Source organism: Agelaius phoeniceus, chromosome 17, assembly GCF_051311805.1.
Source record: "Agelaius phoeniceus isolate bAgePho1 chromosome 17, bAgePho1.hap1, whole genome shotgun sequence".
Classification (NCBI taxonomy): Eukaryota; Metazoa; Chordata; class Aves; order Passeriformes; family Icteridae; genus Agelaius; species Agelaius phoeniceus.
Window position 1 is genome coordinate 9,956,983 of NC_135281.1, and position 8,264 is coordinate 9,965,246.

Consider the following 8,264-nt stretch of genomic DNA (forward strand, 5'->3'; position numbering starts at 1 on the left):
GCTTTGCTGCTGCCTTTTGGAGGTGGATGAGTGAGAGTTCCCCTCTCTGAATTTCTCCCCAGCTGGCCCACAACTACAAGGTCCTGCCTTTATGGATCACCGAGTCCCTGCGCTTTCTTAATGAACCTGCGTTTAATGCTTGACTTCTCCGTGTCATGTTTAATTACCGCAGCTGTAACTTCCTCGTTGGCTGGCTTGAAATAATATCTAAGTGCTTCTGAGCTTTAGAGCCTTGTTATTCTTCTATAATTAGAGTTTTAAGGCTGGTGTGAGCCATCTCTGTAAAATAGGCAGCCATTTGCCAGGCACGCTTAGTGCCAGGCTTCAGGTTTCCCAGAGATGGGAAAGAGATGCTGGTAATGAAAGCTGGCAGGTTTAGGTGGAAGGAGAGGTGAGCCTGGGATGCAAGAAGTGGCAGCCATGATCTGTGGCTTGCTGGCACTGGAGCATCTTGCTGGGCATTTCAAAACTCAAATGTCATCAAGGAACAGACACAAAACTGTTCCCCGGGGTGTATCAGACACAGGAGCATGGGGTTTCTTTTGCTTCAGGTGGAGTTTGCCTCCTTTCATCTTTGAATCTGCTGCTTTTCCCCTGGGAAGGGCTGGGGTTGGGGGAGATTTGGGGTCCTCACTGTCTCTTCATGTCCCTTCTGCTTCAGTGTGTGCCTGGTGACCCTCCTGGGAACGGGGATGAGCATCAGCCTGTGTGAATGATCTTTGAGACCTGAGGTGACACGAGGGGTGAGACAGCAGCCAACTGCCAGAACAAGTGGCCTTTTAGGACCTGCCAGCTCGGGAGAGAGGGGGCTTTGAGCAGATAGAGAGCCCCCCATTTACAGCACATCTGCGCTCCCACAGAGGGGCCCCAGTGTTCCTCCTCTCAATCTCCCCCTCTATATTTGCTGCCTTTTAAAGGAAGGGTTTTATTCCAGCAAAAGGGAAGGGATTGATGCCTTTTTCTTCATTTTCTCTTCAGGTACCTGTGTTGTTGAGGCAGCTGCAGTGAGAGGTTGAGTGTGTGGACAAGCAGCCCAGCTGGAGGGGCTTGTGCTGGCCATGGTGGGGGACTGAGCCCCAGTGACCGCCCCAGCTCTGTCCTTGCTCTGTCCTGGGGGGTCTGGAGCTTCCTGGGGCACACAGGACTTCTTGGCTCCTGTCCTGGTGGCTATGGTGTGTTCCAAAGTGCTCCAGAGCCAGGGCAACCCCCAGAAACAAGGTGAGAAGAGCTCATATTCTCAAATAACTTTTATGGTTTATATTAAACTCACACACCTTTTAAATTCCCAACAGCTGGAGGGTCTCATTGCCCCAGATGAGGCAGAAAAAGCCCCAGCCTGCGATGGATTTTGAGTTTCTCCAGGGTACAGTCTCAGCTGTGGTACATGTGAGGATCGAGCCCCAGACCCCACAGTATGGGACATAAATTCGGGAATGGACTGAGCTGCAGAGTCAGGGAAGCACTGGGCTCACGGGGGCTGGGGCAGCTGCAGACAGGACACCCCACGGGCCACAGCAGCTCCTCAGTGTGGCTTAGGGAGGAGCTATCCCCCATCCCTTTGGAAAGCTGTTCCTTGGCAGAGGAGGACAGCCTGCTCATCCATCCTTAAACTGGGATTAGTTAAAAAAGACCAGGGCAATCCACCCTGATACATCAATTTACAGGGTAAACTCTTCCCTGAAACATCTGCATATAGAGGCAAGATCCCAAATCCATCCGAGCTCGGGATGAGGCCGCAGCACAGGACTTGCACTCGTGGCCACGGAGAACCTCATCTCCTGCCAAGATCCTCATGGAGTACTGAGTATTAGGAGGGCTTTTTCCAGCGAGAAGGGGATGGTGAGGAGTGACAGTCTCTGAATTGCAATTTGAAACGTTTACAGCCCAGTCAATCCTAATTCATTATTAGCTGTAATTGTTTCAAAGAAAGTGTCCACTGTTATGTAAAATGCAGTCCCAGATGCTGCTAATGGTCCAGGCTCTCTGATTGCTGTAATTTGCAAAGCTTTCGCCTTTTTTTTTTCCCCCTCCCTCTGTAGTTATGATGTGCCTTTTATGAGCCAGCGAGGAAGAAAGAGAAAAGCAGCCATTAGAGGAAAATAATAATGTTGTACCTGAAAGGCCATTAGTGAGTCTCATATACAGAAGTATGCATCTGGTCTGTGCCCGGTGCTCCCTCACCCCCGGACGCTGCCGGGGGACCCTGGGCTGGGACACGGGGGGCTGGGGACAGCTCTGCCTGCAGGGACAAGGGCTGGACCCGGGCGTGCAGCCCAAAGCGCTGCTGCCCTCACCCAGGATATGTCAATACCGGCATGCCTCAAAATTAATTTTCACGATTAATTTTCATGATTAGAGATGGATGTGTGGATGGGAAATCAGCTGGGGTGGGGCAAATTTTGGCTGCTAAATTTGTAGTGGGGGGGTGATGGTTTCTGGTGAGGGCGGTTTTGTCTCTTTTTGACATGAAGGAAACACCCATTTCCCATTTGCAATCTCTGATTCTCCTTTGTGCAAAGGCAGAGCCACAGGGATGTCTCTCACCAGGACACCCAGGCTGTGAGCTAGGGGGCATTTCAAAGCTCTCATGACTTGTCTTTCGCCTGCACCTCTGCTTTCAGCTCAGGTGTTTGTTTTAGCCTGTCTGTGTCGATCCTGTCACCAGGAGCTTCTTAAGTCCATAATATCAACCTAATTTAAGGAAGGCTTTACTTGATGAGACAGGTTTCAGCCCCTGCTGTGTGCAGAGGAAAGAAATGAAGGTTGATTTGGTGTTTCCATCACACCCTAGCCGAGGCTGAGCTCCCACGGGATGAGGCATGATCCTTGGGCTGAGTTTGTCAGTGCAGCTTGCCTGGATCTGCAACTGGGATCAGACAAAGAGGCACTTTTAGTTCTTTTAGGGGTTATTTTTAGGCAAAAAAAAAAAAAAAAAGAGAATAGAATAGAATAGAATAGAATGGAATGGAATAGAATAGATAGAATAGAATAGAATAGAATAGAATAGAATAGAATAGAATAGAATAGAATAGAATAGGATGGAATGGAATAGGATGGAATAGAATAGAATAGAATAGAATAGAATAGAATAGAATATTTCAGTTGAAATGGACCTGCAATGATCATCCAGTCCAAGTGCCTGAATAACACCCAAACTGACTGTGAGCAAGGCTAGAGGCTGTGACAGCTGAGTTTAAGTCCAGTGTCCACCCCATGTCTGGCAGATGCTGTGTCCGTAAATTATCTGGGAGATAAACACTCCCTGAATTGTGCTGGGATTTCCCCTCGTTCCGAGGCCGGGCTGGGGGAGCAAAGGGCAGGAGGGGCGGTGGGGAGGGCGGCTGGTGGGAGGGCAGCGCTGCCCTTTCACCCCTGCTCCTCCAGGGCTCTGCCGAGCGACCCAGCCTTGACACTTCCCACCAGACAGCGCTGCCCCCGCTGCCCCCGGGGCAGGACGGGCTTTGTCCGGGGAAGATGGAGAGGCTGCGGAGCGGGGCGGCTGCCGGCCCTTGCCCTCCGAGGAGGGTGGTCCTGGGGGTCATTGCCGGGGGCAGCAGGGCAGGGCGCGGCGGCTTTGTCCTCTCGGGACAGGGGGAAAGGCACAGCGAGCCCATTCCAACACTTCCCGTGTGGCAGCGCCCATCCCTTCCCATCCCCGCGGCTGGAGATTTCCCGGCGCTGCCAACAGAGGGGATAACTCTTATTCATAGGGAGGGTTTTACACGGGTTAGCACCGGGGCCGTGGGCCTGGCTCTGGCAATTAGCAACAGGCATGGGCTTGGAAGTGTCAATTAGGCTTTTGAGTCATTGTTTACTCATTAACACGAGGTCTCTAATTACCCTGACCTGATGCTACGGGGCTGCTGAAGTTGGCTAATCAAACATGTAGAGCCTTCAAAAGGAAATTAGGGCTCGGCATTGAGTGCAAATACCCTTTCCGTGGCTAAGCCCGTGTTGTTCGGGGATTTGTAACTCCGCACTCTCCATCCCAGCGGAGGCGAGGAGGAGGAGGGAGCGGATGGCCGGGCGCTCCAGGTGTCTCGCACGCTGCCGGAGCAGGGCTGGGCTGGCTTTATTGCCTCCGCTGTCTGCGGCCCTGGCTCCTGCGGGAGGTGTTAATGCAGGTCAGGGCTCGGCTGGGATGCGGGGACAGCAGACAGGCAGCGGTGACATTCCCTCACCTGCACCAGGAGATGCGGTTCGTGTGGCCGGAGGGCTCAGCTTTGCACAGAAATGCTGATTTTTGGGGTGAGGTAAAACGCTCTGAAATCCCCAAAATCAGAGCTAGAAAATGGATACCACGATCGTGAGCACGATGGTCACACAGGAACAGAAACAGCCTTTCTTGTTCGGTCCCCCACCCCGGCCCCCCCATCTCAATTAACTCTCTTTATTATTCCATCATGGCAATAGTTTGTGCCTTTAACGAATGGGAGGAACACTTGCAAATGCCTTTTTGTCTGAAAGCAAAGCTGCTTGGTGTTACTGAACTTCAAGGGATCATTCCCTGTTTCCGCTCCTCTCCCTTTCTCTGCTGAGGCAGAATGTAGCGTAACTTAAAAGTCAGTGATTCAGACTGCAATTATAACCTAAAAGCACAAATAAAAGATAAGCTGGCATCCTACTGTTCCCCATTTGCATCTGTGTCGCATGGGATGAAGGGAAAAATAAAATCTGCTTTTATAAAGTGTTGAGCCAGAGAATCTCGTCCAGCAGAAAGAGGAAAATAAACAGATCCCCCGAGGCACCGGCTGTTTGAGCTGCGAATGACAACTGGGCTGGAAGATGCACCAGAGAGGCGCGAGGGGTTTGCACACAGGTTGGTCACCCTGGCCGCAGATGGAGCCAAACCATAAACCAGACACTGATAAAAAGCCACCTTTTGGGAATTTTTGCATATCCCGTAAGCACCACACACTTTAATTGGGGTTTTTTCCCGTTGACCCCCCCCAATATTTGCTGTAATTTCCAGTAGTGAGGAAGGGAGGTGGTGGTTGTCCAGGTTTGCCCATCCCATCAGTCTCCCCACACAGCTGCTCGGGACCAGCATCTCAAACCTTGGTCTCTGTTTTGGGGAGCAATGGCTCCTTTCAGCATCAGCAGAGATTTCTAGTGCTCCTGTCTTGGTCGATTGAAAAATCACCTCCCAGAGTGTCTCAGGTTTCTCTGTTTGCAGAGATGGCTGGGAACTCACCAGGGCCCTGTAAACACTTCTTGCTGAAAATAAACAGGATTTTGAGACAATAGACACTGTTGGGTTTCCCCCCTCCCCAAGAATGTGATGGGTTTCTAACTGAAAAAAAAAACAATCCAAAGAGAAGGCAGAAGGAGGAGTGGTTTGGCTGAGACACTGAAGACATCCAAAGGTATCTATCTGGGGAGGGCTGTGCTTTGTGTCTCGGGCTGGAGGGAACTGAAGCTCTGCCATCAAGTCTCAGCTGCAAGAAATTGTCTTCCAGCCTGGGAGCTTCCCAGCCAGGCACTGGGCTGGACAAGAGAAGCCACACCAGTACAAAAAAAAAATACTCTGGTTTGGTCTTCTAACAAGGCATCATCACCTTCTGCTTTCCCATATACCTACCCTGGTCACTCCTAAAGGCAGCCTGATTTTTCCCTGTCCCTATCCAAGACCCTTCAGCACTTCACGGCAGACCCTGGCCGTGGAAGGGGCAGCGCGTGGAGTCTTTGCCCGAATTTGTGCCATGCTGTAGTGGGTGTGCCCGTGTCTGGCCGGAGGGGCTGGGCCCGGCCCCGGGAAGCGGAGCAGCTGTGCCGGGGATGCTCGGAACAAAGTGCCTCCTCTCCCGGTGCGTCAGCCTCCATTTGCATACAGATGCGTAGGAAATCCTGTCAGTGCCGGCCTGAGGGGGAAGGGGAAGAGAGGTGAGGCTGCACAGTGTGTGCCCCCCAAACCTCCACCCTCTTCGGGCAGACTGGGGCTCAGCAGCCGGGCTGGCCCAGCCTCCAGCCCAGCAAGCCTGGGGTGTGGGGTGTTCCCCACAGTGCAGCACCATCCTGCCCTGGCTGTTCATCCTTTCTCTCTTTCCTGCCACTTCTCTCGTTCCTCCTCTTCCCTTCTCCATCAGCCTGTTCTCCTGCATCCCCCTGCTGTTGTTTTATGCTGAAAATCTCAGGTAATGCCTCAAAGAGGTGTTTGGATCCTGTTCACCAGCTCTCTGACTGTCTCACCCAGAGCAAACCCCCACCTGACTCTGCAACTGGTGTCAAACCTTGTCCCACCACCCTTACTCCCATCCTATATCAAAGGTGCAGTGGATTTTGCAAGTTAAGGAGAGTTGAACAAACCCTCCATCAACTGCAGACTGTGATCCCTTCACCTCTACTCAGCAGAGAGACTCCAACTGGAGACTGCCATGGTCCATCAACTCACTTTACTTTAAAGAAAAGTTATCCATCAAATCTGTTTGAACAGCAAATAAATGCAGGGGAGCTGTGAGTGGCCATGAAGGGTCCTTGGGCAGAAGGGGAGGATGAATTTGTCAAACCCACTGTTTGTACAGGTGAACCTCTGAGTGTTTTGCAGCATCCAGAAGGCTGAGGATGACTATGAATGAAACCCTGAATTCATTCCCTGGTTTTTGTGTTCTCTTCCCCAGATGCCAATGGCTCCAAGTTGCCTTTGCTGCTGGACTCCAAATCCCACCTGACATGACAGTGGTGATGGAGGGACTGGTGACAGAGGGACACAATTGTGCAGCAGCACACATTGCCTTCCCAAGCTTTCCAAAGGTCTCAGAGAGGTAAAAAAAAAAAAAAAAAAAAAAAAAAAAAAAAAAAAAAAAAGAAAGTAGATACAAGCATCACATCTCAGTGAGGAGCTCAGAAAATCCCTCTCCTCCACACATGCAATTAAAGAGAACAAAACCCCAACACCGTGGAGGTGCTGGAGACGAGGCCACTCCCTCGCTGTCCTTGTCACTCCCATTAACAAATACCGTCCGTGTCACCCCAAACGCATGACCTCGGCAAACAGCAAATTGAGTCTGTTTGTCACGTGGCTCCTTGAGAGGTGCTTTTCTGGTGAATGGCCTTGGCATACATTAAGTGAATAAACCACCCCATTGTTCTGCTCCTTCAGCCGCTCTGCTCAGTTGACCCATTCAATAACTGTTTGTTTGCACAGATTTCCCCATACAAGTGCAACAAGCTGAACCCTGGATCTGAGCAGATGTGTTTAGAGTAGGCTCCCTCTCTTCGCTTCCTTCCCATCAAGGTGTATTGTTGCGTCTTTTGAGAGCTCCAACTCTCCCGAGCGTGACTCATTCAGGCAAAATTTCTGTGCTGTTCTCAGGCACCCTCAAGGATTTCCAGGCTTGATTCACCTCTTCTGTGGCCATATTTTGAGGATCAAACTAACCCAAAACTTCCCAAGAGTTTTCTTTGTCTTTTATCACAGCGTATCTTCACGTGAGAAAACAGGGGATGCAATGGGGAATGGAAAAGATGTGCTACTGTTGTTTAAGACCAGAATGTCACCAGATGTGCCAACATCTCCTCTGCAAGGCTGTCTAGCTCTGCAGTAGGTGCCCTGAATTCCTCTGGGAATGTTTCTTCACAGGCATCCTTTGCCTTGGCCTCACAGCCCTGAGAAGTCATCCCAGCCCTTCCCAACAGCCTGGAGCTCTGCCTGGCCTTGGAGGTAGGGGAGGCCCAACCTGTACTTGTGCAGTGCTGGGAGTGCTGTGGGTTGAGCTTCTCATTGCCAAAAATGATGTTGAACCATTTGGTTAAACCCTTGTGCTACAGCCAGTGCTTGCAAGTGCCTTTGTTTCAGGAAGCCCATTTTCCAGACATGGGATCAAGAGGAGTTTCACAGCTATAGAACTTCTTGATATAAAACCCATGGTTTGACCCCTAAATCATCTGACATAAAGAACCCACTGCTCACAGCTCGTGTCTTCTACCCAGAAGCACTGGGTAAATGTCATGAGTTCAGGCTGATCAAGCACAATCTCACCTTGGTGCAGGGCCCCAGTAGCTGCAAGATTCATGGAAAAACAGTTTTCAGCAGGAAAAGTGAAGGGGTGTACCCTTGTGTTTTAAAACCGTGGGTGACTTGGTTCGCAGAAAGGGTGCATTCTTTAAAACAAAGAAAAGCTCTGGAGTGTGGGATGTTGCTGCCTGGAATCAAAGTCAGCTCGAGGTTAGCTAAAAATACAGTAGGCACGTTCTGTGGGACTGTGGGTGCCAAGACTCTGTGAGCTATTAAAAGTTCTGGAGATTTTAAATCCGTTTTTTTCTTC